The following is a 19016-nucleotide window of genomic DNA, read 5'->3' as shown; positions in this document are numbered from 1 at the left end:
AGGAATGCCAAGGACTGCCAGTGATCTGTGATTCCCCAACATCCCCGTGCAAAAGGTACCTCAGAGGGGTTGCTCCCATGTAGGTTACACCCACTGAGACACAAAGACTTTTGTCATTCCATCGAACTGCCCAACATTTCCTCCTGCCTACAGTGGCAACACGCAGCTAAAGGGAGCTGCTCACACTTGGCAAAGCAGAATGGTGTCACTTCAGTGTAATAGGTTGCAGCACCTACAACTGCAAGTATATAAATACTTCAGAAGGTAAAGTGCACTTTGGTTTTGGTTGGTTGGTTTTTAAATACATACCTGTCCTTATAATTTGTCTGGTAAGCAGTTTTTGCAGAAAGAAGCATTATACAGTGCAAAAGTATGCTAAAATTCCATTTGCATTCTAAAGATAAAAATTTCCATTAATCACACCTGAAAAAAAGAGAGTCTGAAAGCACAAGATATATTTTTGAATGGAAAAAGCGGTCACAGCTACCAAAACACTTTCAGAAAGGAGGCTGACAAACTTTTCCTTCCTGTCCCAAAAAATAAAACTCCTTTAACTAGTTTGCATATAGCTAAACAGCTAAAATCAAACTGGTGCAACCTGTACTACCAGTACAAAGCCAAAAATGTACTCTACATACTCCACTGACAAGGAATTTTGGAAAGCAATGTACCTCTCAGTACTACCACCAGCTAAGTGACTTACCAAATTATCTACATAACAACAATTGCCAAAAGCCACTAAGAGATTTATCAACAATGGGGCACATCCACACCAGCACTGCACTGCAGAGAGCGACAGAACAGAAACATTCCTGTTCCTTCAGGGGGCTTGGCTTGGGCTGGCCTCTTCTGCTTGCGAAGTATCACCAGTTTTTCACCAGTCTACATCTTTTTTTTGCATCCTCTTTGAGGGATGTTTGTTCCACTGTGAAGGAAAAGAGGACACAGTCCTTGGGCCCCATCATGTAGGTAGGCTGAAACTTACTGTGTACTTGTACATGAAGGGCCGTATTCTCCTGGTCTCACCACACATAACTACAAAAATTGAGCAAGCCATTAACACATTCATAGTAAGGGATTGTGCACACACCCATGTGCACACAGATGTGGGAGAGCAAGCTTGCCTGTTAAAAAAAAGGGACTGTCAGCACTGCTTTATGTTTAGAAAAGAAGGGTCTCTCTTCAATAAAGTAACCTGTCACTTTGACAACCTGTTAAAGTTGTCAAATCTCAGCTTTACAGAGGACAACTTACAGTGCATCTCAATCAAGTTTGAGACTGGCCACCAGTCACATGCCCATTTGTCTTTCCTTGAGCCCACATCCACTCATGTATTTGTAGAAGTGAGTCCAAAACACTTCGCAGCCCTGTGCTCTTCCCTTTTTTGAAACAGTCTTCATCAAACTGCAAGTGGGGGAGGAAGGGGGAAGAGAGAAATGGCAAAGATATGCCTTTGCTTCCAACTTTACCTGCAGAGGTATTACCAAAACAGAATATAAAATGTCCAATCCTGAAATGTAATTTTGTCTCAGTTTTCACAAGGCCTTTTCTTCAATGTATAATGAAGGGTTTTAGAGCTTTTCTGTCTTTATCTGATCAAAATGCTATCCTTCCTCCTGCAGCCCTGGCACTCTTTGTGGTGAACTGTTTCAGTATCAATATTAATATTCAAATGTCAAGTTTGTGACACTACATTTCCTGTACTATTTAAAGCATTCAGAACAATTATTATCTATGAAATATGTAACAGTAAATTTTTGCTACCTGCTTACAATTTCAGCGGCCCTATCTGGGACAGAACAGCACTTATACTAGTCACATGGCATTTTACATAGAAATGTATCATTCAGCTTTTCTAGCAGTACTTCTGCATTTCCCCAAGTTGTCTTTTGTTGTTTCTAGCAAAGATACACATTTAGTCTTTTTCTCGAGTACAACTGAGCCCTGAATATCAATCAAATGTATAGAATTTAGTATTTCAGACTTTCATTCCACATATATTCCCTAACTGATAGGGGCTTTTACATATAAGGAACTCTTGAGCTTTTTGGGGTTTTGGGCGTTGGGAGGGGTAATATTTATAGAATAATAATTCTGTCTTTCATCATTTCTACTGCTCTTAAAAAAATTTTTGCCTTTTTTTTTCCCCTGTTTCAGTATTTAGTTGAATCTCTTTCTTTTGCAGTTACCTAGACTGTGGTCACAGATCTTTGGCTATAAGGGTATTTTTATTGTAACACTTAGGTGTCTTTAAAAGCAACATATTTTAGAGCTGCACAGCTGAGAATGCACTGAACTGTCACTCCTTTCTACCAAGGTGCCAGAGTTCTGGAGAAACTTTCATATAATAGCACCAACTTAAAATAATAAATGCATAATAATCCACATACAGAAAGGTGCATGTTAATTAGATACATTCTTCTTCTTGTCAAAGAACAGCTTCAGGAGGAAAGCATAAAAACCACATCAAGCCTTCCATTAACAGGGAACACTTTAGGCTATAGATGAAAATGAAATATCTCAAATAGCTTAAGGAAAGCTTTATTTTCAGTGTATGGCTTGATGATGCCATAAAGTACTTTGGTACCATTGCACAGGTCAGTTATTTCCTCCATTCTCCCCTCCAAAAGTGGAAGGCAACTACAGAACATGCATGCTTCCTTCAGTCTTAATTCACTCCAAATTTGAGCTAAAGGGGTCTGATCTTAACACTCCAAAAGTCAACAGGAGGAACGCCAGTGGGAACAGGGCCTGAAACAACATTTCTACAGTAGTCAACAACTCTGAGTTATGTAAATACTTCCTAATATATCAATACTGACTGGTCATCAACATGTCCATTATAATCTTTGTACTTGGAGATGTCTGTATGTTGGATGCTATCCATACTTCTCTCCAGCCAGCCGAAAGGAATTGTTTTTTAGTGATACAAGGCCCTCCCTCTCCTCCAGAGACCTGCAGACAACTAACAGAACCATAATTTTTCACACAAATCAAGAGGCTCCTACCATCTTAGGCTGAATTCCAGTTTACCTGCTTTGATACAATGTACTTTTGCAGGGCTATAAAAGGAAGCTTTGGTTTTGTTTCAGGAAATCAAGGGCTACCAGATTTTTCATGTAGTATGTCATCACGTCAAATAATCAGGGCTAGAAATGCAACAATTAGGTTCGAACAACAGCTTCTGAATACTGTGCCCTGAAATTCTTCACTTTGTTTACAGTACATTGAGAATTATAAATCTAGTAATAAACAGCAAAATCTGGTCTACCAAAATAAGGAGCCTGTCACAAATGCTTTTGAAAAAATATCAGGGGTAACACTAGCATCACAAGCAGTATTCTTCCCACTCCTACCAAAAAAACCATCCTTGAATTTGATCTCCTTGCACTCAGAAGAATGGGTGTTTGTATACAGAGCCTCAGCACTATTATAACTGAACTCATTATTTTAAAGTGCTTGAAGCACCTTGAGCATGACAGAAGACACAGAAAAATTCTCTTGGACAATATGAAATTCATACTGATGTTAATTAATTCACATTCACAACATAAGCTGAAGCTATTCCAAAAAAGCATTATGGTGTATTTTGAGAACAAATACTAGGAGCAAAACACAAAACTTGGCTTAGTTTAACCAACCTACCAACACAACTTCATGAATCTTTCTAAAATGAACCCGAGTCATTTTGCTCCTTCCTGCTCCTGGAATGATGTTAATATTAGGCCTACCAAACTGCACTGATCAAGAATCAATTCTAGAAGTAATTATTTCTGAAGAAATCAATTATTAAGGGAACTGATTTTTAAGAGCAATGTGGGTAAAAGCAACTGCTTCATGCATTAGTTGAGAGATTTAGCTGAAGGGCATACATGTTACCCTCGATTTTTACAGAGAAACATGTTTGTTCCTTCTCTTGCCTTTCCAGGACTTCTCTGTATCTACTCACTCATCTTCCCTGAACCAGACACCGAATGACGCGAGGTATTTGCAAAGTGGTCCTACCATTGCCCCCCTGAATTTCAACAACTTCAGCACATAAGATATAAACCTGCTGAAGAGAACTTGCTCTGTGACTGCAGAGCACTCTGGTCTGCAGAACCTGGGCCAGAAACAGCTTGATGGACACCAGTAACACAGCACTAACCAGGTGAGGTGAGGTGAACACTGTGTGGAGGCTTACAGCACGCTCTTTCTTCACAACCAAGGTGTTTCAGTGGTTTTTTCTAAGGTGCAAACACGCAGAGTTTATACATTTATATTGACAGGTTAGCAGCTTTGCTCTCAGTAGTAACCACAATTCTTTTGAAGTTTTTAGCTGAAGCTAAGAGATGACCCAGGTCAGTATTCACACATCACACACCACAGCTTTTCTCAAACACAAGAAAAACCCAGCAACAAAAAGCCCAGCTACAGAGTAAACACCACTTACGCACACCACAAAAGCTCTTATTATCCATGCCCATCCAAGACCACAGATTGTCCTAAGACTGAACACTGACTCTCCACAAAGGACCTCTGGGCCCATCCAAGTGTCTCAGCTCCCTGCCAACCTGCCAGCTCCCAACAACAGGGCACTTGCACATAACAGAACTGCCCTCAGCCAGCTACAGCAATGCACTTAGCATCCAGACAGTGGCTTCTTTTCATTCCATACCTTCTTGTACAGGCCTTTGTAAAACACACACACAAAAACTTTACTAGTATGGAGGGAAATCAGTGGCTACAATTGCAAAGCGCCGTGTTGCTAGCCAGAGATGAAGAGCACACAGTCCAATGCTGAAAGACTGCCAGCAAGGAGGAGTCCCAGCTTAAGGCCTCAAAAGCGCTTGGAAAGCTGTTGCCTGGCTGATTACGTCCCCATGAAAGGGTAAGGCTCCAGAGCAGTGCGCACAGCAGATTAGAGCAGGGCTCCCAGCAGTGCCAGCAGGAGCTGCAGAGCTGAGCCGCCACACGTACTCTGCAAGTGCACCCTGGTGTGTACTCACACGGCAACGCGTCTCCAAGGGCCACTGCCCTGAAAATAATAGCCATGAGCAGTGAGACTGCAGTCCCCGGGCAGCCACCATGAATACATGCTCAACTCCCTCTGAAATGAACTGGTCCTTAAGAAAATTTAAACACCAAGTGAGGGACGTAGTATAACTCCAATCAAAAAAAATAGTAAGGGCAGTGTCTCTGAAAAAAGGGACAATTTGGCATTTGCAGTGTGTACAAGATGTCTTCATACACTTTCCTGATTCCTTGCCAGTAACTATTCAAAAAAGACCACTTAACAAGCAAACAGGTCTTCAGCACAACAAATAATAAAAAAGAGAGCAAAGCTTGTGCTATTTAAATATCATGAAACATTCTGCTAATCATGCACAGATGGAAGTACAGACGCTTCTGCCAGACGCCTTGTTCAGAAACTTTGCTCTATTTTTAATTATTTGATGCACAGAGGACCTGTTTGCTGATTAAAAGGGCACTGCCTTTAAAAGCGCTCCATCAATATGGAGTCTAGCCTTGTTTTTAACAGAGGACTTTAAAAGTAGTAACTCACACCTCCAAGCTCCCTGCACCAGTTTTTATAATCTTATAACCATGTGGTTGGGGGGTTTTTTCAGATGTTTCTCTCACCTCGAAAAACTGCCTACATACAGGAAAAGTGAAATTAACTATACTCAAGCTATTGTTAAATTCACTGAGTAAATCAATATGGGAAATGTGTATTTTCCTCTAATCCCTTAGTCTGTATCTTTTTGTTGTTACTTAGAACAAGAAGGGTCCTCAATTTCCAGCTAGGAATTATTTTTGATGGTTTTCTGTTTAGTCAAAAGCCTCCTTTTTGAGAAAACATACCAACTCCAGAATTACCAACCAAAATACTTATTAAATTGTTTGGGTTTTTTTAAATCTACTACAACCACAATATCATTCCAATAGTCAGTTCTTGGCAAAAGCATGCTAATACACAAAAAAAAAATTTTTTAAAAACCCTCTTACATATTTCCACTTCACACCTTAAGTGAACTTCACTCATTCGGTGGGTGCTTCATTCCTGTACTTCTCCATAGCAGTCCAGGAATTTTTCCCTCTCTGAAGAATCTTATTCAAAAATGCATACTATGTCAAATTTATTTTCTTTTTCTGAATGAAGTGCTTTTCAAAAATTCTTTTTTGGTTTAAGCTACATTTCGCAACCTATTACTATAGAACTTTATCACTGGAGCAGAGTCATGGTATGAGAAGAAGTGATGATAAAGAAGCCCAAAGAGAAGTGCCCAAGCTGCTACTTTTGTCCCATCAGTATGACACATGAAAATGGTACTGTATTTTTTCAAATTTACATTAACAATTTGAATTACTGCTATTAATACAGTAAAAAAATCCTTTGATTAGAAGATCACACAATACAATAATAAAGTAATAGTGACTCCATTATTTTATGAGCAAATGACCCAAAGAGTATGGCTCCTAGTTCATGCTCAGGTACAGAGAAAGTAACTGAATGAGTTTTGGGTTTGTGGTTTGTCATTGTTTTTGTATTTTTAAAAATGCCAGCATGTAACATTTTACAAACAAATAGATACTACTGATTTGTTAGAGATCAGCTGACAAGCCTAAAAAGCAAGATGTCTGCTGAAGAGACACTGCAGCTGGAAGCCAGGGAAGACTTGCAGGGGCCCACGGACTGAAAATCCAACGTTCAGTGAGGGAAACAGGTACCCACAGAGAAGCTTCAGAGAAGAAATAATGGTCTTTTCCCATGGCTAGAAGCGGAAGGCTGCATGGAGTGAAAGGCTTGTCCAGGCAGATCATTGGGGTTGCAAAGCTCAGAATCCAGCTATGACTAATTAGGAAGGAAAAGAGGTAGATGAAACAACATTCAAATTTGCATTTCTGCAGAAAACTACTGAGGTATTGAAACACTCTAAGCAGAAATGCATTTGAGACACATAGAAACATACACAATTCAAACGAAAGAAAGGGTCTACATAAAATCTAAGTACTGTGCAGGTAACAAAGCCAGTGAGGGAGCTGTGTACAAGTAGGTCAGATACGCAGCAGCAAGAACTGCTGAGCACAGGAGAATCTTGGTAGAGAAGGCAGTGAGGAGAAAAACTAATTGGCCAGCAACAAGAGAAAGAAGTTTGGAAATAGTTAAAACAGGACAGAAGGATAAAAAGGCAAAACACTATGTAAAGAAAGATTAGTCTTATTCACTAACACATCCACCTGAAGCATGGGAAGGAAAGAAGACTGATGACATTTGACTGAGGAACAACTTTCACTCCCTCTCCACTTGAAGGAAAAGCCAAGTGACTGCTCTACTCCCATCAAACAAACATTATCTGATCAGCAGTGCTGAGCTGTCTTCGACAGCTCTGAGCCCAGAGGGCCCAGACACACCCCAAAGGCCCCAGACTCTATCACACCACATTTACACCCACGTGGCTCCATTGAAACCATCCAAGTAAGTAACAGAAGCGGGAACCTCACCCCTTATTTCACCACAGCCTTTGGCTGAGCACCCTGGTGCAATGTGCAACACACTTCATGTTAAATAAGAAGAGCAGCATAAAACCACTGGTTGCTGCAGCTTAGGTTGCACAGCACTACTGGTTTCATAAAGACACTCTGGCTGAGCTGTATAAACAGCACCAAACACTGCAGCCAGCCAGCTGACAGCTCAGATGAACGCACTTCATAGCAGAGCTGCACACACAGCAGAAGTGTGTCTTAGTTTGCATTTCTCCCATTCCATACAGCCAACATGACATTCACCAAGACTGACTCCTTAGGTAACAGGGGTGCACTTGACTGCTGATGTTTAATGTATTTCAGATGCTTGCCTTCTACCCCACCTCAATTTTCCTTAGGGCTCTTTCTCACTGTACACTGACAGATAACAACATCTGGATAGTAGCCTCATGTAACAAATGTCATGCTTTCACTCAGAAATTACTTTAATTTGCTCAGTCAGTACACACCATATTCCCTCTGAATATCCTACTGAAGTGCAATCAAAATAAACCAGTGGTGACAAACAAATGGCAGGATGCACATGTGCTGGTTTTCGTCACTCTCACACCTGAAGACCATAAACCAAGAATGAGTTATTCTGTCATCTTGTGCAAATATGGAACAAAATGCAGACTTTTAGTCCTTCAGTCCTTCCAGTATTGCAGTATCACATCTGTTTTATGACACTATCTAATGCATTTGTGAGCTATCCAAACATACATATAGTACAATTTTAAACTATAGATTATTGGTCTGTGAGCTCCACCATCATCCTCCTTCCCTGTAAAATAAGACACAGATGTGTTACATATACTGACATGGTACTTACCTCCCCCAGTTTAATTAATCAACTGTCAGGTTCACAAAGGAAATCACAAGTGATTTCCAAGACTGTCATTAACAACAAAAATATCAGGCCAGACCACAGCAGAGATCCAAGAAAGCTTAGCAAGAGTGGCAAGAAGGAAACATGAAACTCAACCCTGATTCAAAGAGAAGGCAGACAAGTCCTAAGCAGAGAGGTGCAGCAGCTTCTCAGTTCTGTAAACAAGAAGCTGCAAACACAAATTGTTTGACCAGATCATCCAGGTCATCCTTGGCTAGTCCATCAGCAAGTATTACTCACAGAAGAGTGATGCTAACAGGGTAGATGGCGGGAAAAGAGCAAAGAGGATCCAGAGGAAAGAAACACAGTATCTAGGAATGTATCAGTTTCTCATTTGTAATAAATTAGAAGATGGAAGGTACCATTTCTTTTGGGTGCCAGGGAGAGAACAGCAGTGGTCAAGAGAGAAATCTCCACTGTACGTTAGTGAGTTGGGTTTTCTTTGTTTTCAACCAGAGTCCAATCTTAATACATTAGCATGCAATTAAAATCCTGTGTTAACTGAAGATCATGTTCACAATATTCATATGTTGATATTTTACTTGCATAACTATTGATAGAAATAGTATTGGTATGCATCAGTGTGTCTGGGGCCAAACACTTTAAAGTTCAATCTTAGACACCTCTGAAGCAGGCAGATAAAGATCTGTCTAAATCAACATCAAATAACTCTTTGGCCGCCTCTGGAAAAATAAATATGATACCCTAGGTCAGGATGCAGCTGTAATGGTTTGTAGAAGGACTTGTCAAGGGACAAGTCCTGTCAGTGTAAGCAAACTTTTCATATCACAGGTGGGGCACCCTAAGAAAGTCATATTTCTTTTCTGATCCTTACAGAGGATTCCTATTTTCAGCAATGCCTATATAGCACTACCTGAGACACCTTGAGTCATTAAAAACTTAAATAGGATAAAAAATAGGTTTTAAAAAATCGAAATATAATTTAATGACCTTTTGTGAGGTTTTGACTCCTTGTGTTATTATGCTATTTAAAATGCCTATTCACTGCATTTTATAAAATCTCAAATTGTATTTGTTTTTTCTTCATCTTTGCTTCTAAAACATGACATATTCTTAAAAAATAAATCCAAAAAGGAAAATAGGACTTATTTTTCTATTAAATTTTTAAAGAATAATGTCCCAAGCTACTTTCTATCTGTCTGTATATTTGCTGTAATTGTGTTCGTATTTGAATTCTGTACTTCAAACCACCTTTGATCAACTTGATTAATATTCCTTTCAAAAGATTTTATAGCTGGTGTACTTCACAAACACAAAGTAGATTAATCTGTTCTGAATTATATGTTTCATAAAATTACTGTTCCTCTGATTAATTTTACAAAAACACATGTAACTCAAACTATGTATGAGTTTTTTCTCATTGATAAAACAATCCTGTTACACAGCTTCCAGTACTGGGCAAGAGATATCATTGTGAATATCTAATAAATCAGCAAACCTGATAATGTAACATCATGTGAGCTAATACACGAAATACTGTACTTTTTATTCCAGTAAAGGAAAATATAGCCCAATTCTAAGCTTACAGCACTGGCTCAGCTACAATGGAAATCTTCAGGTATCAGTATCAGTGGAATAATGCCACCATCTAGTCTAAAGTGACTGTAGGTGATTCACAAACCTTTCTCTACTGAAACCAGTAAAAAAATTTTATTCGGTTGAATTTCAGAGACAGTGAGACTTAACAGGACCCATCTGACTCCTGATCTGCAAGAGAGACTCACTTTGACCTTACCATGACTGCCATGAGCAGGCTGATGTCATTTCACCCCATAAATTCCCTCTCCTGGTGCTATAGCTAAGCACTGCGGAACTTAGGTACCCCTCTAGAAACACTGCGATGCTGTAATTAGCAGTGAGACTTGTAATGCATTCCCCAGCCAGGAACAAGGGTTGCTGTGGCCACTAGAGTAAAAGAATGTGAAAAGGGAGTGGAGAAGAATGAATAAGACAGGTAACAGCAAAGAAAACACAGTAAAAACTTACTAAAGTATCTCGTATTAAAAGAGCACAACAACCACCAGGAATCAGCTGAACTGTCAAATAGGTATTACAATAAACACTGGGGTTTTTTAGAAAAAAGAAATCGATTAAATTGATTCTTTCAGTGGAGAGGAGCAATGATATATAGAAGGTATATCTCTGACACAAGCTTCTGCGCATCTAAATTACATTAGGTTTCATGTTTGGGGGTTTTTTGAGAAATTATGTATTTAACATTCTGCTTGCAGTGCAACAGTAATCTAAACCCTTCTTTTATTTTTTTGGCAAATGCCGTGCATCACTCACATTCAGCTTTTCGTTAACTGTGAACTGTTCACGTATCTTAGTGTGGTTTCAATGCTCCTATGGCAAGGCTAAACAGCATTTCAAAAACAATTATATCCCCAGGCCCACGCTGTAGTTTCTGAAGCACAGATTAAGCACGGTATTCTGCTCAACAAGCTCATCACTGTTAAGTAACTCATCAGAAAATAAAGAGGGAATTATCAAATGGGAATTGCCAAGTAATTAGTTCTCTGAAGCAGATGACATACAACTGTTAAAGGGAGGGGCTTCCCTGCTAGTCATATGTCAAAGTAGAGCCAACTAATCTGTAAATAAAATTTCAGTACATATGATTAGTGCAATGGGTTTTTAACTGCTAGTGGTACACGCAGAATAAAGTTACAACTTCTTCTACCATAATAACCTACTGGGATTTTTTTTCCCTTAAATATATTGAATTTTCAAACCAGTCTGGATCTACTTGCTGTCAGACTACCTTGAGAAAGCTCTGAATACAGCACAGTACCAAGCAGCAAATATGTTCAGGGGCTACAGAAGAGGCGAAATGCATTTACTGTTATATACATTTGAAAATATCACTTTCCAGTCAGCTGCTACATATGCCACTGAAAAGGAACCACACCAATGAGAAAATACTCAGTAGCACAAAAATTCTGAGCACCGTAAAGGAGGATTAAGCCTGCTTTTCATAATTATCCTTTACCATTAAAGCCTGACATTCTTTCAAGTAGCTGGCCTCACAGAAATATTAGCTGTACAAAACTACAAAGGCCTTCACACGTGGGGACCTGAAAAACAATACTGTGGTAACAGTCACAACCACACTCCAATACAGGTGAGAAAGACTTTGACATTTGTACTTTTTATAGAGCAAGGAGTAACTCAATAAATCCTAAAGTCAGGTTTACAGCTAGTTCCAAAATAAGTAACTGATAAGAAAATAAAGAGGCAATTATCAAATTTGGGGTTTGCCTCTATCACAGTGTCTCACCATGAGAAACCCCTCAGCCAACACATTTAAATACAGATGCTGCCACCTGGGCTAACTTCAGACCAAAATTATACCCCAGGAAATGAGGGCTAACTTTCTTTCAAAAGCACAGCCCTGGTTTCAAGGCAAAGCAAACCTCACCAGCACACCCCTGCCCAACACACACAGCCAAAGGAGAGGGCAGCAGGAGGGTACACACAGATGCTGAGGCTTGCACACAACTGCACATCACATCCAGGCATCTCACCACTTCTCGGCCCCCAGCACATGGAAGTTCTCCATCTACTCATACTCACACTAACATCCAAAAGCCCACACTTTTAAAGGAATGCTAACAAGTTGCAGTGCGTGGGACACCAAGTCTCATTCCATTAGCAGATACATTTTTTAAAAACACCAAGTTGGAAGGTGAATCAAACCTCAGATAGTGCCTTATATCACATTATGAATGTCAGCCTTGTGTTTTTATGTAGGCATACCGCTACGCTCAACTCCATTTACACTTCAGACCGTGTTATGAAACTTTCTAGCAGAAAGACAGCAGATCTTCAGCATCCGCTGGAGGAACAACAGAGCAAAAACATGAAAGGTTATGGCTGAGGTGAGGGGACCACAAAGCCTCATTTTTAAGACACATGTCAGCACTCACATCATATAATTTAATTTACCTTTTAGTTGCTCATACATAAACAATTCAACAAATTAAAATAATTCCTAATTACTATCCAATTATACCTAGTTCACAGCTCCGTTTCACTTGTGCTGTTAACGTATTAGAAGTCTCCATTGCCTACCTTCTTTTAGCCCTGCAGCTATTGTAGACCTTCATAAACAGCATGAGGGAAAAAATAAAACCAGCTACGATAAAAGGACACTGATATGACAGCCAAAAACCTACCACTGCACACAGTAATACAGAGACAGATTAGTTATTTTTATGTTCACTATTAAGTATTTTAAAAGGGCAGACTTTTGCCTGTTTACAGAGAGCAGTAGCCAGAGGTCTGCATAAACCAGAAATTATTTCTTACGTAAAAGATAAGCTATATTAGGTAGTATACAGACATACTTACTGAAAATTCAGCCAAAAAAAATTTCTTACAAATGGGCTCCAGCTGTAAATTCATCCCAGTACTATAATATGATTAATAAATATCAAGTGATTCAACAGCAGGAAATATTAAAAAGAACTCTTTAATTGTTAAAATGTCCAGTATCTCATGCAAAATCCTCTCAAGACAACTGTATAAAAGAAAGCATTGAGCCATTTGCCTACGTGGAAGGAGGCAGTGCACGCTCTGAACAAATAACAATAACTCTATGTTTTGGAGAGCAGGCTAAAATTAACTAAAAATAAAAAAGAAAGAAAGAAAGAAAAGCTGTATCTATTTATTTATTTTCATTTTAGTTTTACTAATACCGATGTCCTTATCCAGGCAAGATGCTTAGCAGGCTCTGCAGAAAACGCTGCTTGAATTGGAAGGGTAAGCACCTGGAGAGCTGACACAACAGAGATGTCACCCACTGAAGCCACCCAATTCCTCACATAAGTGAAGGCATGAATGCACATGTAGGGACATTAGGCCTCAAGTACAGTTTCTGAGATCCATTTTGGATGCCTTCAAACATGTCCCATGTTCCGTCCCTCTGACAGACTCCAGGGTCATAACCCAGGTCTGCCTAAAATGGAGCAGGGCTGTTGCCACCTTCACTCCGAAACAAATGCAAAAGCCAGAAAGATGATGGGTGTGAGTATGAAGTGCTCTATCTGTGGCTGCTCCCTGCACAGTGCCAGGTCATGTTTCTTTCATGTGTTACTACTGTGAGCTCCAGTCTGTTTCCTCCAGTGACAGAGAACATTTGTAAGCACGCAGTGTCTAGCCCAATAACTTTTATTTAACTTATTTAGTTATACAGTTGGCCTGATTTTGATTGTTCCATAGAGAAAATGAGAACTAGCTAATGAGACCAACAGAGGTACCCCCAACTCAGTGACTAAAATGTCCAACAACAAGAAGTTAAACCAAATCTAACCTAATCTAAGGTCCACAAATACAATACTATACTTCAAGCTGAGCTGGTATAGAAAAACCAGCATTTTAGTACTATATTCCTGTCATGCCTCTGCACCAGACTTAACTAGGTTACATTTTTTATCCAGTGTTTGCTTAACATCGAATATATTCTCTCTCATGTAATTGCAGAAAATACCAGATGCTAAAATATCCAAGGTGACTTAGCAATACATTGTGGGCAACACAATCTGATTATTCATAGGATTTGATCAATGCCCTATAAACAATTACTTCTTCTAATTAAGAGATATAAGCTTTTCCAGCAGTAATCACTTCTTCAAATAACCACATTTTCATCCAACCCAAGCTAATCCTGAAAAAAATTAAGTGCTTTCTGGAAATGATAGTGTCATAGCAAAAAAATTCCTTCTATTCAATATCCCAAGCCAATAGCTGCTACCAAGTCAGTTTTCTTCCAAAACGGAAAGCCGAAGTGTGTCAGCGCACGGGCACTTTGTGTGGTTTTTTCACTCTCAAGAAACTCTTACTGCTCTGAAGTTACAGTGGTTACCATCCACCCCCACCATTCAAGCTCATTTGGAGACTGTAACAGGCATGTCCTTGCATGTAACTACTTGCCTGGGCAACTTCCCTCTAAAACACAGCACCCTTCCCCACAGCCACAAAAAAATGCAAATGATGTGCTGCATATTTTTCTATGACATGCTGTATACATTAAAAAGTTATTCTGCAATGGAGACTTTCTGATCAACCCTGCATAAATTAAGCTTTCTGATTGTAAATTTTTAAAAGAAACCAACCCTTTGATTTTCTGCAAGCAATCATTATATTTCATTTTCTTTTATTTAAAGACACATGCAATTTTATTATGACCCTTTACCTTTTTTTTCTTAAAGCATTAGCAGTATTGTGAATCCCAAGCACTTAAAAATCATAGAACAGGTCCAAAAAAACAGGCTGGCTTAATGACAATCAGATTTAAGAGATAAAATAAAAATTTATGTTCTTTTTATTGGCAGTATGATTGTTGAGTCTTGGGACTTGTTCAAGTTATTTTCCACAACCATATGGGGAGGAGAGAGAGAGGAAATGGACAGCAGCAGATTGATACATGTGCACTTTTACATCTTGTCTGGCCACAGCATTTCAGGGAGGAAAATCAGAAGAACTGAAAGTATTCCTCAAAACAGTGCAAAAGACACACAGTAGTGACTAATTATCCTGAGAACTATTCTAATGCCATACAAAGTTTAATGTGCAGAAGAAACTCGAGACGGTGGAAAAGCCAAGCCAGCAGCAAGCAACAAGTATCCTGAAAATGTTCATAGAAGTGAAGGAAGGGTTTATACAATTTTACACATGGCATTTTGTAACAAAAATCAACGTCTGCCAACTTTTCCATTCATACTAACATATTCCAGTAACTGAATATACTCTGACCTCAGGTGAGCGTAAAACCACTCATGTGGAACACACTTGTTCTCTAAGTCACCGAACTGAGTCACCAGAGTTAAAGGAATTTTTCTGAGCAGAGTTTCTCAAGGACCTCTACTGCCAGGCAAGGGAAGTACAAACCTATCACGGGTAGGGAATCACACAGACACCGGGAAGGTGTCCACTTTGCCTAAAGCCTGGAGCAGACAGTATACACTTGCTGAAGGAAATAAAAAGCATTGCATTCTCACCTTATTGGCAGTGCATAACTGTACGGTGAAGACAAAAATGACGGTGGTCACTGTCCTATGGGGTCAAGGATAAATTCACAGCTTGTATTGCTTGCCCATCTGGCTTGGCCTGCAATGTGACTGTTGGTTCAGGTGTTGAGGAGATGGAAACCAAAACAAAGAGAGAAAAAACACAGTTAAGAGTCAAACCATTTACAACACATTAAGACATCCCAATGAAGACTGAGAGAGGCTGCTTTTACTATTACTCAAGCACAAATAAACTATAGATTTAATCCCGTAGACAGAGTTCATACAGTAGAGAGCAGAGCCCATTTATTCAGTGTTCTTTTCCTAAATGTGATCTTAATGAGGTGAAGAATCATAAGTGAGTGGAGATGACTGTCTTCACTGTCAACAGAACATATTTTATTTGAGAAGCAATAGCATCCTGAAAATATAGTGCTGCAACTACTACTAGTAGGTGAAAAAAAAATCACCTATTGGAATGTGACTTTACCTTGTACACTATTTTATTGCTAAAGGTGGCATGCTACAGTCAATGCCTATTACTGTAAATTCCCAAATAATATAAACAAAGAAGAACTCTACCAATGTGGGTTTTTTATTATTTCTGTAGTTTTTCTCAGCAAAATCATGACGAGCCAGCACTGAACTTCTGCTGACATCACCTATTAAACAAAACACGTTTGGGTTTTTCACTTGGAATCTCACCAAATATTTTTATCACTCTTGGTACAATAAAAGGATTTAGTGGGACCATTTCTCCCTCACTGAGAATAATTTCTGTTGTTTCAGTTTATGAGCATACTTACTTGTTCCTATTTAGGCAAGGATTTACAGGCATACTTAACTCTAGATAGGTTCTTTAATCAATTCTCATTCAGCAAAACCCTCACTGGGACACGTACTAAAGTAACTCTGCAGACTGGGACCAATGTACACATACAGATTTGCTTGTGTTGTACAACCACTTCAGACTACAGCTTTGAGAGGAAAAAAAAAAAAACCATGAAGCATTACATTCTCAATGCATGCACTGAGATCAAAAAGGAGTTATGGTCATGGATCTAGTTTTTGTCTTTTTGCAAAAATCAGGAACCTACAAAGTTTCTAACATTTTAAAATGTTAGTCATGCATCACCTCAGCCAAAACCATGTAAAAATCTTCAACTTTCTCATATAAGGAATGTAAACCACTGAATAAGACTTCAAAATACAGTGCCTTCATCCAAATACCTATTTATTTATTTATCACACTTAGAGTCTTGCTTAAAAGTAAAATGAAAGGATAAGTGAGGATTTTCAATTTGCAAAACTTAGGCTATTGAAGTCACTGGAGTATAGCAAGTCAGTTCTTCTTTGCAATGAAATATTTACCTGTGCCAAGCCTGCCATATTTCTGTTTCTTGTTCTAATTATATCTTTAACGCAGAGTTGGTTACAGCAGTCTCAGAAGAGACCTACAACTAAATCTGTTATCTGCACTCTCTGAATTGTACACATCATACCCATACAGTTCTCCAGAACAGCCAAATCACTCACAACCTGTGTGGTTATAGCTGAGGCTGTCACACAGCCCAACTTCTCTCAAGCATCACCAGCGTCAGCTGCCTCGCACGCTGGAGTAGGTTTGCAGCCAGCCAGTGCTTCAGACCATCTATGCAATCCTGACAAGCACTTCCTTTACAGCCTGCCATACTTCTTTATTGCATTTCCCCCTCAATTAGTACACCACAACAAAAGCAGTGTGCATATGAACAATGACAATGATAATCCTGACTGTCATCTGCTAAGATGTGCTACTAAACTTCAGCAAGGAGAAAATTAGGCCTTGATTTTGTTTTACTAGCCACATTACTAACACAATTATTTTTAAATTCTAATGTTTAAATCCTTAGTTGCTTTTCAGGTGACTGCATTCAAGTGTCTATTTTCTTAATTAATGGGAAACTAGGCCACTGGATCTATTACATAAAAAAAATTTGTTAAGTGAAATTCCAGGTGTCTTGTAAATGTCTTTTAAAACAAAACTAGTTTTTTTCAATCTTTCTAAATAAATTCAATCAGGCTAGAAAAGCAAAGTTACACTGGGTTTTTTTCAGAAAAGTTTTTTTAACTATGTATATATGGCCTTTTTGAAAATAATTACTTTCTAACACTCTTAGTCACACAGGTAATTTGTCTTACAATAAAATATGTATAAGTAGCATGTGGCATACAAAGGCTCACACTACAGGAGTCATCCTGCTCGTGACTATTCCACTCTCTCCAGCCAGACCTCCTAACAAGCTCTTCTATTTCAAGCCACCTCCTCAGAATGGAGGCCCAAAACTGAGCGGAGGATATTCTCTCCTAACCAGAAGGGCAAGCTAGTTGAGGCACTGAGAAGTTGCACTTCAGTGCAGGAAATTGCCTGCAAATACCCTGTCCCCTCATCCCTCCAAGAAGAAACACTCCTGCTCGACAGGCAGGCTGAGACCTGCAAACTCATCACACCAAACCCAAGACCGCCAGCTGCCTGTCACCACAAGAGCTGAACCACCAACAGACATTTCTCACTGCCTCCTCCTCCAGCTCCAATGCTTTACCATCAGAGTGATTAAAATATCTATTTTACTGAGATATTTCTGGATTGCTTTATGTTCCAGCCTGGTACTACAAACACTCAGGAGCAGTGGGTGCTGATGATTTCTCATCACTGAGACACAAAATCCTCCGGGCTAAGTTCAATATTAGTGTAAGTGCACCCAAGATTAGTGACTGGAATAGGGGTGTTACCCACTTCTAGAGATACTTAATGCAGCTCGTTAATCAGGCAAAAATCCTATTTAAGCTCACAGTGCTTTTTGCCATGAGAAGCAATATACAGAACATAACAGTGATATGCAGCAGATCACTTTCTGAGCTCGGTTACTCTACTACATGCCTGGATTAAGTCCAATAAATGGAGTTATTCAAGATATACACCAATGTAAGTGGCTCACAATCCCATCCCCTAGAGTTGCTCCAGATTTATGACATTAGAACACAGTGACAACTCTGGTGGTTTTAAAAAATTATACCTACATTTGTGGAAGAGTGACTAAAAAGAGTGATGTCCAAACACTGAGAATGAAGAAAAATATACATTGCTTGGTGAAACATGTTTTTAAGAGCAACATGCAGTTCAAAGCTAATTATATTGCATATCCTTTGACAGCATTATAAACTGTGTTAGAAAGTCTCCTGCTCTGTGGCTATAATATTTTGATGAGCATGAATGCAAAAGAACCACTTATACCAGAAACAAAGTGTTTGCTGAGGCAAAATTTGTTTTGAATAGTATATACTTAGGATTTTATCATGAGAAACTGCAGTCAGCTTTCACCTAACACACAAAAGGGCCTAGACCTTGCTAAGAACTATGAGGAGGCTTAACAAACCTAGAGCGACAATACTGACATAAAGTATCACCGATTTTCATCTTACCAGACAGAGGGTGTAAAGTACAGTACAGGAGTGGAGAGTGACAAGCCTGTGGCCTATAATGAAAATGCTGGAATGCCAACTGTTAACAAACCCTGCCACAGCCACCAAACAGTTAAATCAGACAGACG

General features: G+C 39.2%; 1 protein-coding gene across 1 annotated transcript in view; it reads right to left on the bottom strand.

Moving 5' to 3' along the window:
- The window catches only part of ATXN1 (ataxin 1), a 217334-nt gene extending 200554 nt beyond the window's left edge, over positions 1 to 16780 (bottom strand). The window contains exon 1 of the mRNA XM_017730663.1: positions 15418 to 16780. The gene's annotated coding sequence lies outside the window, so the exon portion shown is untranslated. The remainder of the gene's footprint in view (positions 1 to 15417) is intronic.
- Between the last annotated feature and the right edge of the window lie 2236 nt (positions 16781 to 19016).

This window comes from Corvus brachyrhynchos, unplaced genomic scaffold (genome assembly GCF_000691975.1).
Source record: "Corvus brachyrhynchos isolate BGI_N302 unplaced genomic scaffold, ASM69197v1 scaffold43, whole genome shotgun sequence".
Classification (NCBI taxonomy): domain Eukaryota; kingdom Metazoa; phylum Chordata; class Aves; order Passeriformes; family Corvidae; genus Corvus; species Corvus brachyrhynchos.
Note: the sequence above shows the minus strand (reverse complement) of the source record. Positions and strands in the feature narration are given on the sequence as shown.